The sequence below is a fragment of the Ctenopharyngodon idella genome, chromosome 21 (genome assembly GCF_019924925.1).
Source record: "Ctenopharyngodon idella isolate HZGC_01 chromosome 21, HZGC01, whole genome shotgun sequence".
NCBI classification, from domain to species: domain Eukaryota; kingdom Metazoa; phylum Chordata; class Actinopteri; order Cypriniformes; family Xenocyprididae; genus Ctenopharyngodon; species Ctenopharyngodon idella.
The window spans coordinates 10,944,722-10,972,713 of NC_067240.1; the positions used below are offsets into that span (position 1 = coordinate 10,944,722).

The following is a 27,992-nucleotide window of genomic DNA, read 5'->3' on the forward strand; positions in this document are numbered from 1 at the left end:
ATTAACACTTTCAGATGCCCAGAAAGCTTATTTAAACATATTTAAAACAGTTCATGTGACTACAGTGGTTCAACCTTAATGTTATGAAGAAACGAGAATACTTTTTGTGTGCCAAAAAAACAAAATAACGACTTTATTCAACAATATCTAGTGATGGGTGATTTCAAAACACTGCTTCATTAAGCTTTGAAGCTTTACGAATCTTTTGTTTTGAATCAGTGGTTCGGATCGTGTATCAAACTGCCAAAGTCACGTGAACCATTGACATTTTGAAACGTTTCGAAACACTTATGATGTAACGAAGCCTCGTTTACTGAAATCACATGACTTTGGCAGTTTGATACATGCTCCGAACCACTGATTCGAAACAAAAGATTCGTAAAGCTTTGAAGCTTCATGAAGCAGTGTTTTGAAATCGTCCATCACTAGATATTGTTGAATAAAGTTATTTTGTTTTCTTGGCTCACAAGTATTCTCGTTGCTTCATAACATTAAGGATTTCATCAAAAATATCTTGTGTTCCGAAGATGAACGAAGGTCTTACAAGTGTGGAACGACATGAGGGTGATTAATTAATGACAGAATTTTTATTTTTGGGTGAACCCTTTAATGTAATTTCTGTATAAACAATCCCTTTAAGTTTCAAATAATATTTAGGATTATGGTATTTTAAAAAAAAAAAAAAAATTCTCTCCTACCTGAAGACATTTGAAATATAGTTATTATTATTATTGCCAAAAACACTAATAAAACAGTTTAGTAAACTATTATTTATATATATATATATATATATATATATATATATATATATATATATATATTTCATTTATTTTTCATGACTAATGAAATATTTCCTAAAAGTAAGCAGATAATCGACAGCAAAATTCATCCACAAAGAGGTTCTTCACATGATCGACGACTAGAGGGCACTGTTGCTCTTGATTATCAACTATCAATCAACAGGTGCAGTCGAAACGCTATTGATTCTCCTGAGCGTAACGGCTCAAGCATATCTGCAGATTAGCATCCATGTTCATTTGAGGTCAAACGATATATTACAAGTAAGTTTTTGCCATTCCTCGCGAAAAACATATAGTTCTGTAAGATTCAGCTGTCCTGGTCGAAAAAAAAAAAACAGCTTGAATCAGTCTACACTAGCTTGTTGGTCTTATCTGGTCTCCTCGTCTGGTTTTAAAGTGGTTTGAGTACATTACAGCAGGCCAGGCTGGAAAACTAGCTAATGACACTGCTAATCCAGTTTTGGCTAGGCTGGGAGACCAGCAAATGGAGTTTAATGTTTTCCCTGCCAGATTAGCTTATTAGCTATTATTATTTGTTTAAATTATTTACCCAAAACAGTCATTTTCATCTACTAAGCCAGATGTCCAAATAATATATATTTGTGAAATCTGTGAACCAAATGGAGTTCATACAGCTTATATTTTATGTAGATCATGACCTAAACATAAGTATGGCACATATGGTGCAATTATTCCCTCTCTGCGCGTCTTGTTTAAATTCAGTGGCAGAGCGAAACACGACGAGAGCTACTACAACTGAGAAAGTAAGATTAGTTTATCAAACGTGTGCATATGTAGGACTATTTCATGACTGAGTCAAAAAAAAAAAAAATCTTATGTTTAATTTAGCAGTACTCTGAGGGGTCAGGGAAACTGATGCAGAATAATTGGACGCAGAGGGAATCCATACCAATTTGTGATTTCAGAATCTACTTGAGAAATTAGATGTCAGTGCAAATATGAAATTGCTCCTCAATGTTTTCAAAGATTGTATGAAATTTTAAGTATAAATCTTAAGTATTCACAGCAAAGGGATTTTTCTCTTCTCTCTTTGCCAACTTGAAATGCAACCCAGTGAAATTGTCAGGACACAGGAGGAGGCAAGCCGTGGAGTTAAAGCAGTGCCATGCAGTCATGATTGGGCTATAAAGAGTCTTATTTTTATTTCATTATTTCTCCGTTTTCTCTTGAAAGTGCTGTAGATTCCTGGTATCAAGGGCTCATCTTTATTTTTTTATGCATTTGAAAATTATAATTAAAGGATAACTGTATCCAACTGTGAAAATGTGTGAAATACTTTCAGTATTGTAGCCTAGTATCTAGGTCTTGGGTATAATTAGAAGCCCAGTTAAGGCAAAACTCATTACAATTAACACGAATAATTATTATTTTTGCATTCCCCCCTTATCTTTCCTGGAACTGATGCGTCTTAGTGTGATTAAAAAAATCATAAAATATTATTTTAATACTGTATCATGCTCATTTTTCGGCATCCTAAAATCCCGGTTATATTTAAATGTTTTTGTTTATTCCATATGGACACATGCTGAAGCAGAAATGCAAAACAAGATCATTTTGGTAAGCATATTTCATACTGACACTCCTAAAAACGACTTCATTTGTCCTCATTAATAGCTTAAAAGTCCATGAATAAATAATCGTTAAAGAGGATACTTTTTGCTTTATGTTTAGCTAAACGCAAAGTGCACAGAAAAAGAATGAATATGAGCGTTTATACTTGAGCCCACCCCTGCAATCAGATTTAGACAGCTGACACACACACACACACACACACACACACACCTCTAAATCCGGTTTCACGGGAGGGGGGAAATCTCGCGTGTTAGACCTTTGAGATGAGAGTAAATTCAATTAACTGAGGGTGGTTTGTGCTTTCCTCACTTCTGAATCTGTTAGCCAAGTAGACTCAAAACTTAAAAAGGGGAGAAGAAAGGAAAAGAGAGCAAAAGGGGAAAGAGAGAAAGAGAACAAGGGATGCGCGCGCCAATCCCAGTGGTTTAATTATTTTAATTATCATCCTCTTTCGGCTTTTCTAAAAAAAGGGGCCATTAAAGGATGCCCATTTGGGTTAATCTGATTAAAAAAAGCAAGATGGAGGGAGAGATAAAAGGCTGCGGATGTCAGAACTAATCAGGGGAGTTAAAACTGCTATTTATGATCTGGGACGGGTGTGAAAAATCTTTTCAAAATACCTTTCTCCTGTTTCAAATACACCAGCAATTCTACTTTTTTTTTGCAGCCACTGTCCACAATCACCGTTTTTGTTGTCAAACATGGACAGAATTTTAGCTGACTTTTTATATTTTAAAGTACGGCGTACAATATGTAGGCTGCCTATGTAATTTTGTTACGTTGTTAGGTGAATTTTAGCAGGCGAAATCCTTTAAATTCCAAGATTTCCTCAAGCGGACCAACACAAATCTGCTTGAATTTTTTGTGCGTCACACATCACTACACTCTTGACAATGGGAGTTTGTTTTTCTTATCTCTTTACCCATGAAATTTCACTAATGTGACCGCACTTTACGCGGCTTTCTGGCCTACTCAATTCTGATTGGTCAATCGCGGCATTCAGCATTGCAATGGCGGCAACCAGAGCTAGTGAAAATTAATTCAGAGGACTTCAGTATTAATATCACTGTAATAATAATATCACTGTATTAATATCACTGTAATAATAATGTAGCAGTTTATTTTGTTGCTAGGCTGATTGTCACTGATTATTTTTATTCCTTAGCAGAAGCTTAAAGGTATATCCAGATAAGATTAGCCTACAAAATAAGGTGACCAGACGTCCCCGTTTTCCGGGGACAGTCCCGGTTTTTGGTGTTCTGTCCCCGACTGGAGCTGTCCCCGGAAATGTCCCTGTTTTACAGCTCGTTTAAATTCAAAACAACCGCAAATACATTGCAAAAAACAATATACAGCAGCGTGTTGGTTATCGGAGTAATCGTGTAGTGATTATGTTCACCAACAGAGGGGGCTGTGCAGCTAGACTGCTACACTTGGTCGCGCCCGCGCGCTGCTACTTCGCGAAGAGCGTAACCTGGACCAGAGCAGAGCGCCATTATCTTCAATTATAAAAGGAAACATCGTTAACGGTTTCAAGGTAGTAACATACTAACTATTCAAGTTAAATTAAAGTAAAACTGGTTGTATGTGTTTTATAACAGGACCTCAACAGGGTGCGGGATTGTTTTGCACAATTTTAAACGTCCCCAAAAGTTCCGCAGTCACAACGCAGCATTTACACACACATCTTAACTATATCTATATCGCGTTGTGAAGGTACACTTAAATATGAATAAATAAATAGTAATACACTTGCAACTTACTTTGTGCTTAAAATGTGTCTAAAATGCAAAATAATTATGTATAGGGCCTACACCTTGTGAAAATGAAAACATTAAATTCAGTGTTAAAAATATTTGTTAAATGCCGTTTTATCTTATATTTATGTTTCATTTTTGTAATGTGCTTTTGTTATAACATATTGTTTTCAACTGCTTTTACAATGGTTACTATTAATAGTGTAATAGTTTTTTGTTGAATTGTATTAAAACCAGAACAAAAACCCTAATAATCAAACTAAATCATAATAATTATTAATGTAATACTATATTTTTAAAAATCACATTCAAAAATGTATTGTCCCCATTTTTTTATTAATAGATCATAACGAATGAGGTTTCGGTGATATTTTGACCACTCAAACAGGAAATGTCGCCCGTTTCCATTTTAGAAATCTGGTCACCTTACTATAAAATAACTCAAATAATTATTTAATGTCCACATGTTTATTTATTTGATGAGTAGCTGTGTAATAAGCATGATCCATTATATATAGTGACATTTTTTAAGTATATATGTCACGGCTTGATGTACTGCCAACCCATCTTAATTGATCCATTCAATTTGCTGTTAAAGCATCGCTGTGACGGACACTTTATGTCTTTTCATTGAAAGTTACAGACAAACCTGACACACCAAACTCAAGTGCAGAAGGCTGGCTAAAACCTGCACAGGTGTTAACTTGAACCACAGCATGAAACGGAGCAGAGAAAGATCCACTTTCTGAATAAATCAAGTAGAAGCAATATCCAGCATGTGTAGAGAGATGGACGGGAGCCCATGTAATATTAAAAGCGCCGTGTCTGGCAACGCAAGTGGTGCCACTCCTTTCATTGCTCCTGCTCCCTCCACTACCCGGCCACTGGCTCTTCTCTCAAGGTGACACTTCAAAGCACCAACGCAGACGTGGAAGGCCTGGCTGCCAGCATGGAGCCAGCACAACCCTCCTCCACCCCCTTCCTCAAACGCGCTTGCTACCCCCGCTGGGCCAGGTCAACGCCAAGAATCCACACCGCTTGCCACTCGGGAACCCTTGTCAAAATCTGCTTCGTATCCTTAATTAATAACACTCCTTTCCTATTGCAAACACAAGGGGGGAGAGAGTGCCTGTCTGGAGTCCACTGGCACTGTTCCTTACTGGAGTCTCCATTCCGACAAAGAGACTTGCTGGAAATGAAGGAGGTGTTAACTGTAACTCCGATATATGTTGGAATTTAGAGAATGAGTTTTATTGCATTTGTGGCCCTGTAATGTCAGTGTTTTTCTCACCTTTATTGTCTTTGTTTCTACCCAGGATGCCCCTCATCAAGACTCAACCAGAGGAACATGCATTTGTGAACGTTCAAGGGGGTACTTTCAATTTCGGCTCCCCAAGAGCTGAAAAATGCAGCAAACAGAGGTAGGAAGGCATCAAGACACGTCCGAATCCAATGCTCTCATTCAACTGCAACATGCCTTTGCTGTCTATTATATCCCAGAATCATGTGCGTAGGGTTTGGTGGTCGGTGGATAGAATGAAAATGTAGACTCCAAAGTTTTGAGTGTAGCTTATGGATTTGCTCTGCTGAGAAATCTTAAAAACATGTTCAAATGTCAGTGTATTTCACTTTAAGGTGATCTTTCATACTTGTTAATCTTCTATGATAATTAAATTCCATCAAGTTTCACCACCCGAAAATGAAAAATTCTGTCTTAAAGGGATAGTTCACCCAGAAATGAAACCCACCCACAAAAGAAGATATTTTGAAGAATAGAGGTAACCAAACGGTTAATAGACCCCATTAAATCCCAGAGTATGGAGAAAAAATACTATAAAATACTATGGAAGTCAGTGGGGTCCATCAACTGTTTGGTTACTGACATTCTTCAGAATATCTTCTTTTGTGTTCAGCAAATGAAAGAAATTCATACAGTTTTGGAACAACTTGAGGGTGAGTAAATGATGACAGAATTTTCATTTATTGTAAAGCCTGTAGTTAACAATAACTGATAACTATATAGCATTCACACCAACACATGATAACATTCTGTTTATTATACAGTAAGTGCGCATTGCAGCTACGTCATCCGTCACTTTAAATGATTGAGCTCTTTAAAGCAGGATGGATTCTAATTGGCTGTTAATGTTTTTATTATTCATCAGTTGAAAGTGATTCCACAATATTGTTCCTCTGTGTCACTATCATTATAGTTGCGGTGTGAAGTTTCCTGTCATAGAATTTGAACGAATATTATTATTATTTATTCATCCTCATGTTGTTTCAAACCTGTATGACTTTTGTTCTATTGCAGAACCCAAAAGATGGTATTTTGAAGAATGTTTCTGCTTTTTTTTTTTTTTTTTTTAATACAATTAAAGTTGTCTATAGAGTCCACAACAACATTGGATTCCATTGACTTACATTGCGTGGACAAAAAACAACATGTATTATATTTATTTGTGTTCTATTAAAGAAAGCAAGCCATGCAGGTTTGGAACAACATGAAGAGAAGAAAAAATTATGGCAGAATTTTAATTCTGGCTGAACTATCCCCTTTAAAAGAAACACATTTTAGTTTTTAATGTGATTGAAGGAGTACTTGAGCCTACTAATGGGGCTTTAGAGGGTACACAAGGCAAAACACTGGGAAACACTGATCTAAAGGGTAAGAGCAGTTCACAAACGATGAGATTGTGCTATGTTTGGATTCTTAGTTTGATCACAATCACCCACCACACACACTCACCCAGACACACAGCGGCATCAGCTGGGTCCAACCATAATCACCTCTCAAATCTGAAGGGAGAGTTTTACGAACACTGACGTGATCGATATTTGCCAATCCATCCTCCACTATCAGCCCAAATAAAAGGCACAGGCGTCAGCCGGGGCTGCTGAAGCAGGTCGTAGGGAGGTCCTCTGTGCCTGTTTGATGTTTGTGCAGCGCTCATCAGTGTGTTGAGGCTGGTTCACCTCTGCTGTTGTGGAATCAGCAGGTCATCGCTGTCTCAACCCCGCACGGTGCACTGCTGATTGCCTAGCAGTTGCTGCGAGATTGCTTTTCCACGGTTAGGGGATGCGCGTCCTGGCAGTAAGCTGGGCTCTGTTTTAATAGGGCCTCAACTCCAAATTCAAAGGTCGCTGTACTCCTTGCTGCTCGCACAGGATTGTTTATGGACTTAGTTCACTGCAGTTTTCTGCCCATTAGCTGTGCATTGTGTAGCGTGTGCTTATTTAGCCTCACAGAAGATGTGTTTCTCTGTTGTCTAACATCTAACAGTCTCATGATGAAGTTTTAATATTGAACCACAAATTTATAGCAAAATACTATGCATATTTTGTTATATTTAATGATTTTAATGTTCAGTGTAAATTAAGCAGTTTCAAGAGCACCTGTGGGGATAATGCTGATTACCACAGACAATAATTTTGATGTTTAAAAAAGTTTAAAAAAAGCGTACTTCATAGTTACAGTAAGGCACTTACAATGAAAGTAAACCATGCCAGTGTTTTAAAGGATTTAAAAGTATGAATTGCATATTTTTGTTAAAGAGTTTTCAGGAATTATTATTGAAAAAAAAAAACTATGATTTATTTGGGCTGTAATTTTTTCTAAATCATCCTTTTTGAGGTCAGAATAGTTGTTTAGGTGGATGAGCTTCTGGATATGTGTTGCTAATGTAATTTCTGAGTTATTTATTTTTAACAAACTAAGAAATAGGTTGAAATTATTTTCTGCCACAAATGCTTTTAATAAAGCTTAACATTTATTATTGTACCTGGATAATTCAATTTTCACCTCTCTTTTTGGATGATAGTCTTAGTTTATGTAGGTTTAGTGATTATTAAAGGGTTAGTTCACCCAAAAATGAAATTTCTGTCATTAAGTACTCACCCTCATGTCGTCCCAAACCCTTAAGACCTTCATTCATCTTCGGAACACAAATTAAGATATTTTTGATGAAATCCGAGGTTTTCTGAACCACACATAGGCAGCAACGTCATTGCACTTTTTAAGGTCTAGAAAGGTAATAAAGACATTGTTAAAATAGTCAATGTGACTACAATCGTTCAACCTTAATGTTATGAAGCGATGAGAATACTTTTTGTGCGCAAAAACAAAACAAAAATAACAACTTTATTTAACAATCTGAACTGTTGTCATACTCAGTTGTGGTAGTGAATGCAGTGCAGGCTTCTGCGTTCAACGTCAGAACGGCGACTCATTATTGGGCAACGCTGTCACGTGAGCAGCACGATGCATGCATGTGATGCTGACGCAGGAGCCGGCCAACGATGAGTCAGCGTTCGGACATAAACACGTAAGCCTGCACTACACAGTTCACTACGTCAACTGCGTATGACAACAGTTCAGATTGTTAAATAAAGTTATTTTTGTTTTGTTTTTGCGCACAAAAAGTATTCTCGTCACTTCGTAATATTAAAGTTAAACCACTGTAGTCACATGGACTATTTTAATGATGTCTTTGGACCTCAAAAGGTGCAATGATGTTGCTGCCTATGTGTGGTTCAGAAACCCTTTGATTTCATTAAAAATATCTTAATTTGTGTTCCAAAGATGAACATCTTATGGGTTTGGGATGACATGAGGGTGAGTATGTAATGACAGAAATGTCATTTTTGGGTGAACTAATCATTTAAGATAACTTAATTCATTAGCAGGTGTATCAGAGTCAGTGGCTTATGGGTTTTTGAGGGCAGAAAATATTTAGCAGAGCTAATGCGCAGTGGAAACATTAGTGCCCTACTTCCATCAGCTGCCAATGAGGCCAGTCCTCTACAGTCCCTGATGGGCTTTTGCTTTTGTTAAACTGAATGCCGTTTTTTTCCAGCGCAGACTAATATAGGAGGTCATAGACTCTCGTGTCTGTATTTAAAGGGTGTAGTGCACGGCTACCACTGGTGAAACAGAAAATGGTGCTCTCTGATCTATTTAATTCTCAAGACAAATGAAGCTAGTCCAAGGAAACGTACTGTATATGGTCACTTCTGTTTTTAGGACTTGCCTTTTTGCATTACATATTTCAACACTGTTAGGATTTCAGAGGGTGGATAGAAAATCTGATTATGAAATCAATACGTGTACATTTTCTACTGTTCATTTTATTTTCCAAATGACGGACCACTGAGACTGGTATTATTTAAATGAATTTTAAACAAAGTTTTAGGATTGTGATATATAATCTATATCATATAACCCCACCTTATGTGTCAGTAAAACAGCCTCTTCCTGTTTAAAGGTAGGGTAGGCAATTTTCGGAGAGGACTAGTAATAGCGAGCTAGCTTTGAAAGCATAAGATCCCACCCTCCCTTCAGAGCATCTCCAAAGCCATGCCTCCTCCATAACCCATGAACACATACAGAAGGGAGCAAAAAGCGTCATGAGATGGCGTTAAACTACCTTGTCTCAAAGCACGTAACATTACAATAATGACCCTGCCTTTAACCCTGTAAATCCTGACATATGAAATAGTCAGAAAAATCTTTTTTTTTTTTTTTTTAAATGGAACCTTGAGCCTTTAGACAAAACATATAACATCTAAAAAAAAATGTTTGCATATGTTTTTGTTGAGTATCATATTTGATAAATCAGGCTTGTATGGCTCATAGTATGATATAGGAGAATATGGATCTCACACCTGAGGAGGAAAAACATCTCAGATTTATTCAGAGGCCCAAACTGAGCAAAGACATGCAATTTGGTGCAGTTGCTCCTAATGAAGATGATATTTAAATGCTGAGTTTTATGATCAAAGCTTTGAAATTTTTATTATGGGGCAAAACATATAATGCAATGTAGTACAATGATGACTAAGAGATATACAAATAAACTTTCCACAGAAGCCTGATGTATTATATTTGATACTCATATTTTAACATGATTTTTCTAAAAAAAAGAAAGAAAAAGAAAAAAGATGTGTATAATGAAGTAAAGCTGTTTCAGCTCAGTAGTATTTCTAACAAAAAAATTAGTTATTCAAATAAAAAGTTATAACAAAGTGTGAACTATCAATCCAATGACAGAAGGCATGTAGAAGATTGTGTACAACAGGTTTTTCAGCAATGTTTTGATCATGTTGATAATTTAGAGAGATTTTTGTGTATCAATATGATACAGTATAGGGTTAAATGGCAGTTTTTGGCCAATCAGTGCAATGAGAACAGACTTTATGCCTTTTAGTCAAATGTCTAGCCATGCAAGACTAGACCTGCACAATAATAACTGTATTATTTCCTTACGTTCTGCGTGAATACAGCATCTTAGATTTCTTTGCATTTTTAGCAGACAAAGAGATCTCATCTTTGTGGAGACGGCTAGGACGTGAGGTGGGTTGATTGATTCATGGCCTGCAGTTGATCAGAGGGAAGCCATAGTTTTATTAGTAGGCTTGACGACAAAGGGAGGAAGAGAGTCTGCATATGTTAATCCGCTGGCTGAACGATGATCAAAGCTGAAACATGCTGGGCCCCACTGAACGCCCCAGGGCAAACCAGGCTCTCCAGCAGCCTACTCAAAAGTGCAGGAGAGGAGTAAACAGATTAGAAAAATCAATACGCCATGTTTGGGCCTTGGCTAGATGTTATGGCTCATGGGGAGCTGGCCTTTAAATGCATACTGTAAAAATATATCAGGAAAGTCGAGTTTAAGCTCTGACAACCAGTCTAAGATTGTCGATAATTGCTAAAAACTAGAACACTGTTTGTTGACGTTGTGTTGGTACGTATAGCAGATTTCAATACAGTATTATTTACAGTGGTGCTAAATCAGGTGTGTGTATACACTACTGTTCAAAAGTTTAGGGTCAATACAATAAATTAGTACTTGTATTCAGCAAGGACACATTAAATTGATTAAAAGTGACAGGAAAGAGTGAAAATACAATTTTACAGTGTTTTGCACTTTGCTGCAATCTTAGATTCCCCGAATGGGACAGGGACAGTAAATCTGAGTCTGAGTCTAAAGACATTTGTAATGTTAGAGATTCCTGAAAAATGTTTGTCACTGTTTCCACAAACAGCACTTTCCAAAAGTTTCCAACATTGATAATAAGAAATGTTTCTTGAGCACCTGTTGTATCAAAAAGGACTTCCTTAAAAAAAAATAAAGTACAGACTTATGTACAGTAATGTGTGTTGCACTCAGAATCCATAATGTATCCAAATATGTTTGGCTCCTGGGCATGATGGAAGCAGGTTGGACATCATCTGCTGAGTGTCTTCTTGTAGCTGCTGTACTCATGACTATGCAGTATAAAATCTTCAGCTCATCTCTAGTTTCATTCTTGGCGTGTGAAGCATCTCTTTGATAGCAACTGGTCCAGATTTCAAAGCACAAGTGAACGCTGTGTCTACTCGCACTGTCAGACCCTGAATCCATTATTATGTTCCTCACCACCAGTAGGCTATGTTTCAACCCAGTTGTGTGTGGACACCTGTATTCTCTATGGCCCTCACTCTCCGGAGTTATGGCTCCCAGAGGATCAGCTGTCACTTTCAGCTTCTACCTGCTCACCACACTTAAACTCCCTGTTTGTCGTACTTGCTAGGACTCCTTAACAATTCTCTTGTCTGAGACTATTCTTTCCATAAATGTGTAATTAATTACTCTCAATTAAGGGTTCTCTGCAGATTATCAAGGGTGGTTAGTGTCTCTCTTAAGTGTCACTTTCTTTGCAAAAAAAAAAAAAAGCAGCCACTGAATAATGAAAATGTTGATTTTATTTTCTCTTTCATGAAAACTTCTGTCAATTGTTTTGAAAGGATACATGAAATGACCCCCCCCCCCCCCCCCCACCACCACCACCTCCCTTGACGTCTTTTAACTTCCTGCTTTTTAAGATGAGTGACTTGCGGTTATTATTTTTGTTTAATCTGCTAATAGATGTTTATCCCCTCAGGCTAATGTCTGAAAGTAGCTATCAGTTTTACTTATTTATTATGCACTTAATCTGCATAAACGGCATGGAACTCCACCAGGATGTTCATGTGTGCTCTTTCTGTTCCGGTTCCAGCTGTGAGTTTGAAGCAAAGCAGGTCCGTATTTTAAGAAAGCGGTTTTGTAGGCACCTGTCATGAACTCAGCATCTCGTGATTGGCAGATAACAGGATGTGATACGTTCCTGCAGAATGATTGGCAGATCACTTCAGAGCTACTGAGTGAAGACGATGTTTAATTAGAGGGCTATTAGTATGCCGTCGAATCACAGTGTGGAAGATATTTCTGAACACCCCCTCCACAGTTTCATGAGACTATACAGGATTGTTCCACTTTACCTGTCATCATCTCTTTCTTAAAGAGATAGTTCACCTAAAAATTACAATTCATCATTTACTTCACCTTCAAAACCATCAATCAGAAAACAAACAAACAAAAAAAAAAACATTTTAAACATATTAAAAATATATTATTTAGAGCTGTTTTTATGTCCCGGAAAATAAATATTCTGAAACACAACTGAAGTACAGCTCCACTTTACCATAAGAAGATTTATTAGTTTTCTTCTACAGTTCATCCATCTATTTCTTATATTTGTCACGAGCTCACCAGATCCCTCAACTCCTCCCCTCTGTTCACAATCACCAGACTTCTAATCACGCTCACCTGTCACAATTTACCCCACCAAGAACTATACTTAAGCACCATTTCCCCACAAATAAGGGGCTTTTGCGCCAGAGGAACCTTTTCATAGTTCCTAGAACTTTTGGCTGAAGTACCCGCATTTTGGCATGTTCTCACCGCAGGAACTAGGAACAATTTTAGTTCTAGGAACTTCTTTTGGGGGAACTAAATTAGCTCCTACTTTAGAGTAGGGTCTAAACCAGCTCTATAGGAGCTATCATTGACGTAAGTGTATGTTGATTGGTCAAACACGTCAAACATGGACACCCGGCGTTTTAAAAAAACCGTGTAAACATATTTACATCATGAACATGGAAAACACCAATAACAGCATTATTTGTTGTCTGCAGGGTTGTGTTCTTTTCTCCGCCTCGATGAAATGTAATGCTGAAAGTTGTCATAGGAGATTTCATCTCATAGCCCCACTTTTTGCTCTTTCAGTCGCGTAAATTAGGCGTTTACATTCCATCTCTGTTATCATGAAACCCATGACACACAACAAACACAGATCAAGGCATCCTCCATCCACCGTTTTTTAGCGTTTGTAAATGCTACGCTTAAAGACACCTCTGTCGGCCGCTTCAAAGTTCCTATTCCCGGTGCGAATGCAACCACCAACATGGCCCGCGGGAGAAATTAGCTCCCGGGCAACTATCCTAGTGGCTATTTCTTATAACCGAGTTCCTAGAACTATTTGATGCGAAAGCACCTAGGGGCCATTTACACAACACCCCATTTCAAGTAAAAACGTCAAACTTTTTATGCATTTTGGCCATTCATTTACACAACAACAACGTTTTGGGGGCCTGAAAACACAAACTTTTGAAAACGGTTTTCAAAGTGCAAGTTTTTGAAAATGATACCATTATCGTCTCCATGTAAATAACAAAAACCGCGAATTTGTGAAAACGCTGATGTCATGCGCATGCATATTACGTGTTCAATTTATAGGCGTGTAGTGTTTCTTTACAAAGTGACATTGCCAACTACTGGCCTGGCATGCATAATACAGGGGTTTTAGTTGTTTTCATGGATCCTTGTGAATGGGGATCGTTTTGACAACATTGTCGTCTGTACACGAAAAAAAACTTTTACATTTTTAGTACATTGTTGTATTGTAAACGCCCTCAGTTGTCTGGTCTCATCTGTAATTAGCAAGTAAAGGACTTAACTGTTGTTGCTGATTCTCCTCGATCCACTTCGTCTGCCCGTCATGCTCCTCTTCAGCTCCGGCAATCTGGAAAACACAATGACTGTTACTTAGCAGCTAGGTTCAATAACTCTCTCAACTATGTTTGCTTTTTTGTATGGCGATCTTCAAAAAAGCTCTGTGTTGAACTCATCCTTTGTATCTGTCCCTCGTCCCGTGTCACATTATTAAATAACCCAGGAGTTTTTCTTGCATTACTCAGTGTTAAAGGGTAGAAATTGATGAGAAGTATCAACAGAAATGAGTAATTGCAGCTGATAAAAAATGAATGGGGGTTGCTGGGATTGCCATTAGTGTGGTGAAGTTATCCCTCATTACTGGCGTGTGATAAAAGTGCTATTGCATTTGTACGCCCATACCACTGGTACCCACAATGCTTTGATGTAGTGAAGGCCTGTTACCCTTCAGTGATGCTCCTGACTCCATTTATTTATTTATATGATTCTGGATAAGAAGAAGCGTAGAGACATTTCAGCTGCCAAGCTCAACTTCAACTTCAAGCAAGTTGGAAGGGACCATCACAGCTGAAAATAGCTAAAACCACGCTTATGCTCAGCGTTAGTATTCAAATCTCTTCTAAACATCCTGACTGAATAGTCAACAGCGTAATATGTTATCTGTTGCTTGGCTATTGAGGTTATAATAAGAATATTTTACCCACTACAAAGCCTCCGTGGTATCCTCTCTCCTTTTCCCGATGTTGCCTGTTCAGAGCTTGGCTTTTCTACCCCATCTATCTCTCTTCCTCTTTTCCCCTTCATGTCAGAACAAATGCTTATTTATACTGCCTGGGAAAACAGCTGTTTGGAGGCACCAGTCGACTGGGTGACAAAAACAGTCTGAATGTGTAATGAGAAGAACACGGCAGCTTGTCTCCACGCTCTGCGGGACGCCTCACTCTGCAAAACAAATAAAGGCAACAAAACGAACGGAAACGATGTTGGAAAGTGCTGTGGCAAAGTTTAATGTGCTCTCTAATTACATTTAGCCACAGTAGCAGATCGAGTACATGGACGCAGAGCAAAAGGGTTGAGGGTGAATCAGCGGTTGTTCGGTTGCCGCCACATTCGGCGTTGGAGGTCAACGAAAGGTATTTGTTTCCAATCAAGGCCCACTGCAGCAGAAGATATCTGACAACAGCATGGGGAATCAGTTTAGTCGAGCGTACGCTGTGCTTGATTGTTCTACGCAGGCTTTGGCGTATCTGCTGGTAATTGGGAGTGCAACTGGTCCGCTGCAGTAATTAGTGCAAGCGCTGCCTGATTACACTGCACGGATCACATTTGGATCACTCTGATTTCAGAGGATCTGTCAGTTATTTTCCTCTTTGTAATGTCATCTTTATTTATTTTTACTTTTAAAAGGTTCAGAATAAAAGCTATATATTATTATGGTCATATTTATTGGTCATAATATGTGTGTGTATATATATATATATATATATATATGTATATATATATATGTATATATATATATATATATATATATATATATGGTAAAAAATCTTGCTACTACAGTGACTGAAGGTACCCGTGTTTGTGTGGACAGGCCTTTGTTTCAATGCTGCTTTACAGAAAGTCGTACTGTCAATAATGCCTTAGTGTTTTACCATAGAGTAAGTTTTAGGGCTGGGAGATATGATGATATAAAACGATGACAGAAGTGAACCTGCAGAATAAAAGGACCAGGCCTTTCTAACAAGGGTGAGATGAAGTGGTGCTAATGTTAAGTGTTGTGACAGACAGCTTGATTCCCCCTTAAGAGGTCTATTTATTTTATTTAAGGGCTCTTTTGTGGCAGGTCCATGACGCGTGGCTTTCTGTACCAGAGGGACTGTTGAAACAAAGGCTTGGAGTGTGTCTTCTCCCAGCCGGACCCACCCCGGTGTCCTAACCATCTCCTGCATGGCACGAGAAGCCCTCGGGGAGCACCCCGGGACGACACGACTTTAATAATAGAAAAAGCACATGGACCATGATTAGCTTATTAGGGCGAGGGTAACTAATTACCTAATTTTATTGTCAAAGGGGGCAGAAGGGGGCAACGACAGGGAAGGATCTGGATCAGAGGGTCCCCATGCAGCAAGAACGGTCTCGCTGTCTCTCAACCTGTTGCAATGTGCCTCACGGCATCCCTCCTCCGTCCTGCTGTTCAGGTTCGTGTGACATCTGCTCCGAGACACTGCGTGTCCCCCCGTGAGACACGCCTCCCCTCCTCCCACCTCATGCAGATGTTGCGGTCCCCTGGTCTGGTGCAGGCCTGCAGAGCGCGCCAGGCCCGTTTGAAGTGTGATGAAACGGAATGGAGCGAGCCGCTCGGGGACCTTGGGAGCTGGTTGAGGTGTGTGTGTGTTGGGGGGGGGGGGGGGGGGGGGGGGGTTTGTTGAAGGGCCAGTGAAACTGGCTCATTACAATATCACTCAGAACCAGAGCCGAGGGTTGAGTTGTCCCCCCTCTGCTGGTGCACGTCCCCACGGGACGGGATGGAGAGATGTCTGGAGCCGGCTACGAGTGTTGCTTTCTCTGTCTGTCTCTCCCAATTTTGCGCTCATTGTTTGTCTTGTCTTTTGCCCCATTTTCTTCAGATTTATTTTACTGTGTCTTTCTTTCTGGGCTGTTTTTTTTTTTTGCACAGTCCAAGCCTGCTTTGAGCACCCTGCTTTGCTGAGTAAGAGTTTGAAGTATTTTTTAGTCAAATAAGCTGATGTAGCTGTTAAAAGTAAATCATAAAACATATTAAAGAAGATAAGATTGCAAATATGAATTATTATAGAGAACAAGAAAGAAATTGTAAATGACGCTTGCCTCTGAAAACTAGCCATGTTAATTCTAGTGTCAAGGCAGTTGCTGGTTTTCATTAATATATGGTCCTTAGATATGGCTTAGTATAACGGCACACCCCTCCTCAACAAGTCACGCAATTGGTGGTATCATTTGATTTTGTTGCGCAAACGATGCAAAAGTTGGAAAAAGTTTGTTCAAACCTCAAAGTATGCGCAATAGTAACATTGATAACCACTAAATAACAATTACCACTAAATGAACAGTATTTATTTGTTTTTCTAATACAGAAGGAACAAATTGTAAAAAAAAAAAAAAAAAAAAAAAAAAAATTGTGCTGAATCAGCATTACAACATTATTCATTACCGAACACTGCAAAAGCACTTTATATTGCTATGCAAATTTGGTATTTATACTTTGACACATTTGCTAATTTCTAAGCAACAGTAGATGCCAAAACATGACAATTTTTATGCTTATGGTAAGCTTTAAGAATACAGCAATTTATTATTATTATTATTATTAAAGTTATGTCATGCATTAGTGTCCAACCGACAGTACTAAGGTTTGCAGTATGAAATAGGAGATGCCGCGTTAGTGGGGAGGTTAGGTGAAGTGCTGGAGGAGAGGTAAACTGTTAAAGATCAAAGTGAAAAACAAAAGCAAATTTCAAACAAGCCTCTGGAGCTCAGCAACAAACTTTTCGGTCCTCTGATAATACTTAGATCTATAAATGTTTCCTTTATTTATTTATTTACTTATTTATTTTTAAAATTATTCATTGCAATAATAATTTGGGCCTAACAAGCACTTGTGGGAGACGGCTTTCTTTCGCATCTTTCTTTCACCGTGCTATACTGCATGGAGCTGTGGGATTTAGGGAAATATTAGAGAGATTTTTTTATTTGTAGCTAATGAATGCTATGCATGCTATTTTTGTATATTTGGTTGTGGTAACTGGAGATGGAATGTAATGTCAGAGAATTTACAGGCCAAGAAACTCAAGGTACTTTTGATTTATATATTATATATGTGATTTAGATGTGTTTATTTTATGGGATTAAACATACACACACATCAGCCAATCACATGGCAGCAACTCAATACATTTAAGCATGTAAATATGGTCAAGATGATCTGCTGAAGTTCAAACTGAGCATTAGAATAGGGAAAAAAGGTGATCTATGTGACTTTGACCGTGGCCTGGTTGTTGGTGCCAGGTTGGTGCTGGTCTGAGTATTTCAGAAACTGCTGATCTATTGGATTTTCACGCAAAACCATTTCTAGAGAATGGTTTGAAAAAGAGAAAATATCTGGTGAGCAGCAGTTCTGTGGGTCAAAGGAAAATGGCCAGACTGGCTCGAGCTGATAGTAAGGACACAGTAACTCAAATAACCACTCGTTACAACCGAGGGATGCGGAAGAGCGTCTCTGAACGCATAACATGTCGACTCTTGAAGCAGATGGGCTACAGCAGCAGAAGACCACAAGATTGGAAAAATGTTGCCTGGTCTGATAAGTCTCGATTTCTGCTGCGACATTCAGATGGTAGAGTCAGAATTTGGTGTAAACAACATGAAAGCATGGATCCATCCTGACTTGTATCAACAGTTCAGGCTGCTGCTGGTGGTGTAATGGTGTGGAGGATATATTCTTGGTACACTTTGGGCCCCTTAGTACCAATTGAGCATTGTTTAAATGCCACAGCCTACCTGAGTATTGTTGCTGACCATGTCCATCACTTTATGACCACAGCGTACCCATCTTCCAATGCCTTATTCCTGCAGGATAACGCATCATGTCACAAAGCTCAAATCATCTCAAACTTAACAATGAGTTCACTATACTCAAATGGCCTCCATAGTCACCAGATCTCAATCCAATAGAGAACCTTTGGGATGTGGTGGAATGGGAGAACCACATCATGGATGTTCAGCTGACAAATCTGCAGCAACTGTGTGATGCTATCATGTCAAAATGGACCAAAATTTCTGAGGAATATGTCCAGCACATTGTTGAATCTATGCCATGAAGAATTAAGGCAGTTCTGAAGGCAAAACCCAGTACGAGCAAGATGTAAATAAGTGGCCAGTGAGCGTGTATATAGTTATAAACAATGACAGTTCTTACTGAATGTTTTCTCAATACTTATCCTAATGGAAAGTGCCCATACTCTTGCTAAGTATGGTTACCTCCTTAGGTGAACACCACAAATATTGCAAACTGTTAAATCATATAGAAGTTCAGTCCGTTTCTAGTTTGATAATGTTGAATAGAGATTCCACTTGTTGAATCGTGATGTTTTATGAGTTTTACAGGCACACAGTGACCTCATGTCATCTGAGTTGAGCATTGTCCCAGTCATCTCTGCTGTCTGAGAAGTTTGACGGTGACTGGAGTCCACTCAAAACAATACGGTCAGACTGTTGTTTCAGCGTTAACTTTCAAACGTTAAAAAGACTCGCGCATGAAGACAACTCTGTGAACGTGGGCTGATAATGACCTCCCTGCTGAATCCGGAGCAGCATTCCCCAGATGTCCCGCTGAGCAGTGCTCAGAGACTTTGATGTTTGCAAGATGCATCTCTCCTTGTAAATATGTACGTTATTGCGAGATGGAACGATGTTGTTGTTGGTTTTATGAAGAGTCTTATACAGGCCTTATGCGTGCTGAATGTTTGAATATTGTGGAGTGAACAGATGGCATGTTTTTCCCATTTTTAGACTTGCCAGAGGCTGCCATCTCCAGCCAGGTCAAGTATAGGAAGTCTCAACTCATCTACTATGATTGCCCTTGGCTGGTAAGAGGAGAAGTGAAAACAAAGATGCCATTTTGAATCTACATTGACAGCCCAGCTGTCATCAAAAGCATCAAATTTTCTATATGTAAACCATTCCAAAGTTTGGTAGCCTTTTCAAATTGCCATTGGTTGTCAACATAACACATTTAACCGATAGTTATTTATAGACTATAGTCTGAAATGACTTGTACCTCTTCAACGTTCAAAGCTTCAATGATTGTTTACCAGATCCATGCTGCATCTTTAAGAGTGTGAAGTTGCTATGTGAAGGTTAAGGCTTTTGGGAGCCCCTCCTCTCAACCCCAAGTGTTGACAGCCCACCTGAGTGCAGTGCATGGCCTGCCCAAGGCAAGACCACAGGCGACGTATCTCTCATGTGGGCCTCCTTCAGGATCCTCCATACCTCACATAGCCCATTACAGCACCCCTGCACCCCTCTCTCCTTCCCACCGTCTGCTTGTAGAAGGGATAGAGAAGATTTATTTGGGGGTGTCCTCAGGCATCCAGGTTTTCAGATGCCACCCCGTGCCACCGCCACAACGGTAAATGACTATTTTTGGAGTGCAGATCTCAACTATGTGACTTTCCGCTCACTGCACTAATGCACCATGACTGCTGGGCTTTCTAAGGGAGGTATGAGGGAGGAAGATGGGGAGGGAGGGAGGGAGGGAGGGTGTACCTTTAGTTAACTGCAAGACACGTATACCAGACTGCCGCTTTACCACCATCCACCCCACTACATTTCTTGCTGTTTTTTTTCCCCCTCTGTCTTTGTGTCTGAGTCTCGACTATCAACATTAATGAGACATTCTTCAGCTGGCCGGATTCACAAAGGAAAGGTGAGGAGGAAACAATATGGTATTCTGGAAGCTCTCTGACTTTCTGCCTATTTGAGTCTTTTTGATATAAATGAAACCCAGAGAGCGGGACGGACACTGCATATGAAACAGGCCCCTGTATCGTTTGCCCAGTAGAAATATCAGGAGAGAGCAAAACTGTGTATATATCGTGTTGTGCATGCACTTTGCTAATGCGAGGATCGAGAGTTGCTGGAATTGCAGTAATACTTCAATTCATAATTAATAGTATCTGATTTGCCTGATTGCCTTTTAGCAGTAAGGGATTAACTATATCTGCAAGAGATTTAAAAAAATCTGTTAAGTATTTATGATCTTTGATAGAACTATAAACGGCAAAAAGCCATCTCCTTGAATATTGATTATTGCTAATTAAAAATTCATTTTGATAAGGAAGTCGTCAGTCTCTCAACCTCCTCAATATTTTCGCCTGCTTCAAGTTGTCTCTTTGCTTGTGATTTGGGCTAACAATTAGCAGAGGAAAGCTTAACAAGACACTCATTAGTTGTGATTAAGATGCGTGCTAAAGGCAAAGGACATTGTGTAAAAGAAGGGCAACTGTTGAATTTCTTCAAAGGTTTATGATACAGAGTGTGAGAGCTAGAGAAAAGGTAACAGAAATGTATGTTGTTTCTCCCAGATTATTGTAGATTATGTACAATTTAAGATCTATTGACAGGATATGTGGGCATGCTGTCGATTACCCCTGAACATTTTGATTTGTCCTTCAGTTTAAAAACAACATTAAAAAACAAAAAAACAAAACAAATGAAAAACATGTTTACAGTAATACTTAATATGGATGCCTAGCGGGCAAGTGTGCAGCACTGCAAATAAATAAAATATGCAACTATAACACTGTTTTGAAAGTGTAACCAAAGCACTTTAGCACTCTACACATGTTAGCATTAGACTGGTGTGAAAGAATTTCTTACCGACCTTGTCTGTGCAAAGCTATAAAATATTTACACTCGAAAAAAGTAAACCCAATTTATTTATGTGATTGGTCGAAGAGATTAAGTGATGATTGTTACTATATTGATCATGGCTGTCATATGTAAAAACTATTATATCAACATTTTTGTACTCTTATTTCACTGCTGGCAAAGTCTAAATTAATTCTTAAATGGATAGCTTCCATGCCGTTCCAAACCTGTTCCAAACTTTCTTCTGTGGAACACAAAAGAAGATATTTTGAAGGATGTTTAAACTGTTTTTACCCATACAATGGTCCAAAACATCAGAAAAAAATCATTTTTATTTTTAGGTAAACTATCCATTTAATAACCGCTTTATCATTCCTAACATACTATAGTACTGTTGAATTATTATTAAATGATAAAATATGTGCTAGATGGAGCCATGGCATAGTCATTGGTCTTGTCACTGTCAATTAAAGCCGTAAAAAAACAAAAATAAAAAGTGCACTAGTTTAAAAGTCTTTGAGGAAAAGTTTCCCTTGTTCCAGTTTAGCGCTTTCAACTTTACACAGTAGCTACTGCATCTTCCCAGAGCTTTGCCCTTTAGCAGACAGAGATTAGTCGCCACTCTCTTCACAACTCTGGATAAGTGAACAAGTCAGCAAGCTTTATCACAGACTGGATTAATCCAACAGCATTTAAAGTCAAGTTGTTTTGCAGTTTATATTATAGATTTACGACATCTGTCATAAAATATGTAAGCTGGGTCATTAGAGGAGTTTTTGTTAGATACACCTCTCTCTCTCTCTCTCTCTCTCGCTCTCTCTCTCTCTCTCTCTCTGAATAACAAGTAAGATGAAGGTGCTGATGACATGACACAATCACAGCCAATCAGGAGGTATTTTATGCTTAATGTGGTTATACAGAGTGAAAATTTGGACCAATGAGATTTCAATGAGGGCAGGGGTGTTTTTTATTCATTTAAATGAGTAATTAACTTGTTCAGATATATTAAGGCTTGGAACCTAAGTTTCTTCTTAATATAGCACAGCATGTTAAATATCATGGGACTTCCTGCCTACTTGTGTCACATTAGATTACTCAATTCTGTCTCAGTGTTTTGAAAATGTTTGGTTGTGCCATTTTAACTGTGCAAATGAACTAAAAACCTTTGCTCAGACACTGACAGCACCTTTTTATCTGGGCTTTCCATCGTAACTTCCTTTGGTTTAGATCTCCTGTGGAAGTGGTTAAAGAAACTGTAGATGTCAGGATGTGGCCACCATAAATGTACACCTTTTTTTTTTATACTTAATAATTAACACTTAATATCAGCAAGGAGACATTAGGTTAATCAAAAGTGACAGTAAAGACATTTATAACTACAAAAGATTTCCATTAATCAAAAAAATCATAAAAATGCACCATGGTTTCTACAAAAATACTAAGAAATAAAACCATTTTCAACTGTGATAACAAGAAATGTTTCATGAGCACAAAATCATATTATAATGATTTTTGAAGGATCATGTGACACTAAAGACTGGAATAATGGCTGCTGAAAATTCATACATTTTAAAATCTACTAAAATAGAAAATGAAATGAAAATATGATGAAATTATAGTCTTAACATTATGACATGAGCAGTTTCACAGAGAGACAGGCACTTCATAATTTAGAAATAATTTAGAAATAGAGTTTTGTAACATTTTTATTAGTTTAAAATAAATTGTTTTTTAGAACATTGATAACTGACATTTAAACTTTGTCTCTTTTGAAAGCACCACTGATCAAATCATTTTTGAAGCACATTAGCAACACCGTAATTTCATATTCTTAGCCTGTGAAAAGTATGTTTGCCAGAGTTAGAGTATAGTCAATCTAGATGCATGTATTCACTTTTATCAGGGCCTCTTTGTTTGGCTCATTGCTCTCGCTTTCTGTATTAATGAGTGTGTTTTGCTCTGTGCATTTGCTGCTGTTTGGATTTGTTTGTCTCAGTTTGTTAAGGGTTTAAAAGGCTCGAAATAGCTTCCCCCCCCCCCACACACCAAATATGGCCAAACATGCTGCCAACCAGGATACTGTTTTTCCTCATGACTGTTCCAGTTTATGAGAACTTGTTCCCACACCTCAAAGCATTTGCTAAGGCCTACTAATTGACTGTAACGCCTGATGTTGGCTTGAGAGCCAGCAAGCGTCAACTTGGACAGTGTACATGCAATTACCACGGCTAACACTGGTCACAACTGGTGTCTTAGCATTTAATGAGTACTCAAGTTGCAAAATTGTGGCCCGCTTAGAGTCTTCAACTGAGAGTAAACACACTCAAGGGGTCCTAAAGGAGGCCAGAGACTTTACGCTTCCACGGGGATGCAAGAATAATGTACCGCGAAAACCCGTGGGGGCCACTGATGAAATAATAATGTGTTGGGTACAAACATGCAGCTGAAATTTGCACATGAAAATCTGCTGCATGAAAATCGTTGTCTTATATACCGCCTATGACGATTCTTAGTGAAAAGTTAACATGCAAATAGACCCCCCTTGTCTTCTCTCCTTTGAGAGCAGTAGGCCCATTGTCTGGATTATGTTATTGTTTATTTTGAAAACAATTAAAGTAGTTGATTATACATTTCATAATTTGTGTTTCAGGAGAGTTACGCTAATGTAGTCTGTTTGAAGATGCTCCTAAGACGGGATCCCAAGTGAAAGGAAGGTACACACTTTTTGCACTAAAAGGATAGTAGTAAATATCATAGTGTGACTAATTGCAATTCATCTAATCAGGACTTCTGTGCATGTCAGTGTTTATATTTCATTAAAACCATTCCATGCTGATTTTCTTGCAGGATTTTAAAGGGGTTGTTGATTATGATTTCACTTTTTTAACTTAGTTAGGATGTAATGTTGCTGTTAGAGCATAAACAACGTCTGCAAAGTTACGATGCTCAAATTTCAATGTAATGGGAGATATTTTCTTTTAAAGAATTTGCTGTTTAAGGACTACAACAAATTGGGAACAGGAGGGAACACAGAGAAGGAGAGAAATGAAGGCAAAGAAGTGAAATTTCTATTACGGGGGAATTTACACTTTCCAGTGTTTGACATCTAGACTCTCTTGTCCCCCTGCCCCTGCCCCCGAGAACATGCAACAAAGGGGGTGAGGCCATGTTGGGCTGCTTTATAGAAGAGTTGTTGTAGTAGAGTGTTGTTGCCATCCTGTCATTTTAAGCCGGACTGCTTCACAAACGAGGGTCAATTCAACGCTGGATTTGCTAGTCGATGAGTTGAATCAACTCCACAGCAACTACATAAATTTATCCACCGTTCAGAAATGTCCATATGAGTTCTATAAGCTGTAACTTCTTCCTGAGTCTCTCCATCAGTGTCCGACTCCGGTTTGAATAATGTAAGGCTGAACACTGTTACTGACAATCGCCATTTTGGCTGCGTGAGATTCTCCAGCTTTGTTGTTGTTGAGCAACTGAAGCGCAAGCTGGTAAAGCTCCGCCCTCTTCTGGAAACCTGGCCGGGAGAAGCAGCTCATTTGCATTTAAAGAGACACACACAAAAACGGCGTGTTTTTGCTTACACTCGAATAGGGGCAAATTTGACAAGCTATAAATTATCTGTGGGGTATTTTGAGCTGAAACCTCACAAACACATTCTGGGGATACCAGAGACTTAAATTACATCTTGTAAAAAGGGCATTATAGGTCCCCTTTAAATGCAGTTGCAGGAAAAGGCACTGTATTGCTTCCCTTTACACACCTCAACCCAGTGTTTTGGCATGACCTTAAAAAAATGGTTCACTCAAAACTGAAAATACTCTCATTATATTTACTCATCCTCATGTTGTTCCAAATCTGGCTTTCTTTCTTCTGTGGAACACAAAAGAAGATATTTTGAAGAATGTTTAAAATGGTTTCCACAATGGAAATCCAAAACAAATTTATACATTTTTTAAAATATCTTCTTGACCCACTAAAGAAAGAATGGCATACAGATTTGAAACAACATAAGGGTAAATAAATAATGAGAGACTTTTCATTTATCAGTGATCTATCACTTTAAGTAAACTGTGTCTGTTGTTATGACTCAAATTTTATAAGTACAATCCTGGCAAATTAAAAGTGATCACATACTTTTTCCCGCAACTGCATGCAGCCCCCTGCATTGCAGTTATTTCTGCCGAGACATAATGCAGGATGTAGAGTTTCCTTTGACACTGACTTCAGATGGAATTAATGTTCCGTTGACATTAGAGAAACCAACCGCAGGTTGGCTGTTTTTGACCAATCAGCATCTTCTATTTACACTCAATGCTCTCGTTCAACTTTTTGCTGTTTTTTTAATGCACTCTCACCCAACATGGGCCTCTCTCTGTTGTTTTTCTTTCCCTTGAATGTCGCTGTGCCTTCCCAGTGCATTCTGAGGCCTTTCACAATGAAAGAAGCATGAGAACGAAAGCACGAGAGAGAGAGACATGTCAGCTTGCACCCTCAGTCATGGCCGGTTAGTTAAAGCAAATGCCGTTGGCCTCCTGAGAGAGCGCGGGCCGGTCGAGGGTGCCAATCACAGCTGTACCCGGGGCTTTCCTGTGTTCCGTTCGCCGCAAGCTACTTTTTATTAATTTAATAAACATCCCACAGAGAGCGGTGAGCTTCAGCCACCGACAGCAGTGCTGCTCAGGTCCTAATGAGAGGAGCTTACTTTAACCCAACACACATAAAGGAGACAACGCCAACAAACGTACCCACACAACCTTTGACTGACACAAACAGACTCTTTAACATCTCGTATTGCAGAACGATGTGGGCCGGCACACACTCAGCCTTATTTATTTATCTAAAACCTCGCTCATTAGTATTCAGGGATTGGAAGGTGCTTTGCAGGGGCCAATGGAGAACACCTGGCAGTCGAAAAATAATGATGGTCTTACATTAAAAGTGGCTTCTTCCGGCCCTGGTCAGCTCAGCGTGGACGGCAGCGGCAACGGGAGTCATTAAACGCGCCCTCTTCCTCTCAGCTTATGAGTATACGCACAGCAACGTGGTTAAAAACACTCTAACCATTACCATAATGCCTGGATAACGGGGACAAGAGAGTCTAGATGTCAAACACTGGAAAGTGTAAATTCCCCCGTAATAGAAATTTCACTTCTTTGCCTTCATTTCTCTCCTTCTCTGTGTTCCCTCCTGTTCCCAATCCTCTTTATTCTGTACCGCTACATATATTCATGAATTCATGTTTGTGATGAAAACTTATGCGGATTGAGGGTAAAAAAAAACAAACATAAAGTGTATTTTGACGAGGATCTGCCTCGTTTCAGTGCCAGAGAGCTGCACCAGCTTCAGTCCTCGGGGACGCACCAGGACGGTAGACCCTCATTCCGTATTTCTCTTTCTCTTTTCTCCTACCCCCTCCATACTGTGCTCTCTCTCTCTCCATCCTCTACCTTGGCCCTCCCTCGCTTTTTTCCCCCTCTGTCAAAGTCAGTTACAGACAGAAGATTTCTCCTTCTTAAATAATTCACAGGTTGATTAATAGACTCACAAGGGTATAATTAGACAGGGGAGAGACAGTGGCTAGTGTAACCAGTACAGTGCTTAGGGGAATTAGAGAGTGGGATTAATAAGGAAACCGAGAATACTGCGAGTGTTCAGAAAATGTGTTGGTGGTTCAGGTTGGAGAGCGGAGCGGGTTTGGGATGGGGGAATGGGGGGAGGGCTGTGTGCTGTATGAAGCACTTTCTCCAGGAGCAGAGAGCCAACGTTTGTTTGATGTGGAAATTGGACAGTTTGAATCCGTCTCTTTTAATTTTTCACAAGTAACAGGGACCCCCTTGGTATACCACACTTTTCTAAAGGAAATAAAATTAATTTGCCTTTCCTTTTTTGTGGCCCTTTTCTGAAATGTCTTATCCTGCTTCTTATCTCCCCCCCTTTCCTTTTTATTTGCACTAGTAGATCTATAGGAGGAAGTGCATCTGCTATCATCAGCATATAAACTCAGTGGCGTCGCCTCTAAAACGGGATTGGGCTACTTTTGCATTCTGAAAAAAGGGACGATTTTGTTGTGCGAGATTGCCGTTCCTTGCGAAAATCCGCCAGACACATCTCCGCTTCAAATGTAAACAGCTTCTTATCCCTTCGCCTGCACAGAGCAAATCAGAAATGAAACAAAATGTATCAACGCAGAATCCAAAAACACATTTCAGAGACGTTTCTGTTCATCCTTCAGTGAAGAGAGGAGGAGACTTATGGGACTTCACTTATGATGCTGCATATTATTTTGCTGTCTTACCTCTTGTCTTTTGTTTCTCATTTAAAAGATGCATTTGTGAAATGTATTCTCTGTCCTGTCCCATGTGTGCGTTTTGAATGGAAGACAGCAAAATCCGTAGCGTGGTCTGAATGGGTCCACCAAACAGAGCTGGTTGTATTTATCTGCCTCTTTTCTCTCTCGTTTCTTCCATCTGTCTACTCCAGATGTTTTCTTCTGTTCTCACAATACATCTGATCTGTCAGTGAAGAAAAGGCAACATGACAGCACTGTTTGCACAAGCTCATCCCGTGCCATTTCATCCTGCGCTGCAAGACATGCATGCAAATAGCCGCCAGGT

General features: G+C 39.1%; 1 long non-coding RNA gene across 1 annotated transcript; it reads left to right on the plus strand.

Annotated features, from left to right (window-relative positions):
* The first annotated feature begins 874 nt into the window (after nt 1-874).
* On the plus strand, nt 875-27,987 carry LOC127504362 (uncharacterized). The gene is made up of 5 exons (XR_007927351.1): nt 875-1,061; nt 4,788-5,354; nt 5,467-5,571; nt 24,020-24,083; nt 27,859-27,987. It is a non-coding gene; the product is annotated as an uncharacterized LOC127504362 (long non-coding RNA).
* Nucleotides 27,988-27,992: the final 5 nt, after the last annotated feature.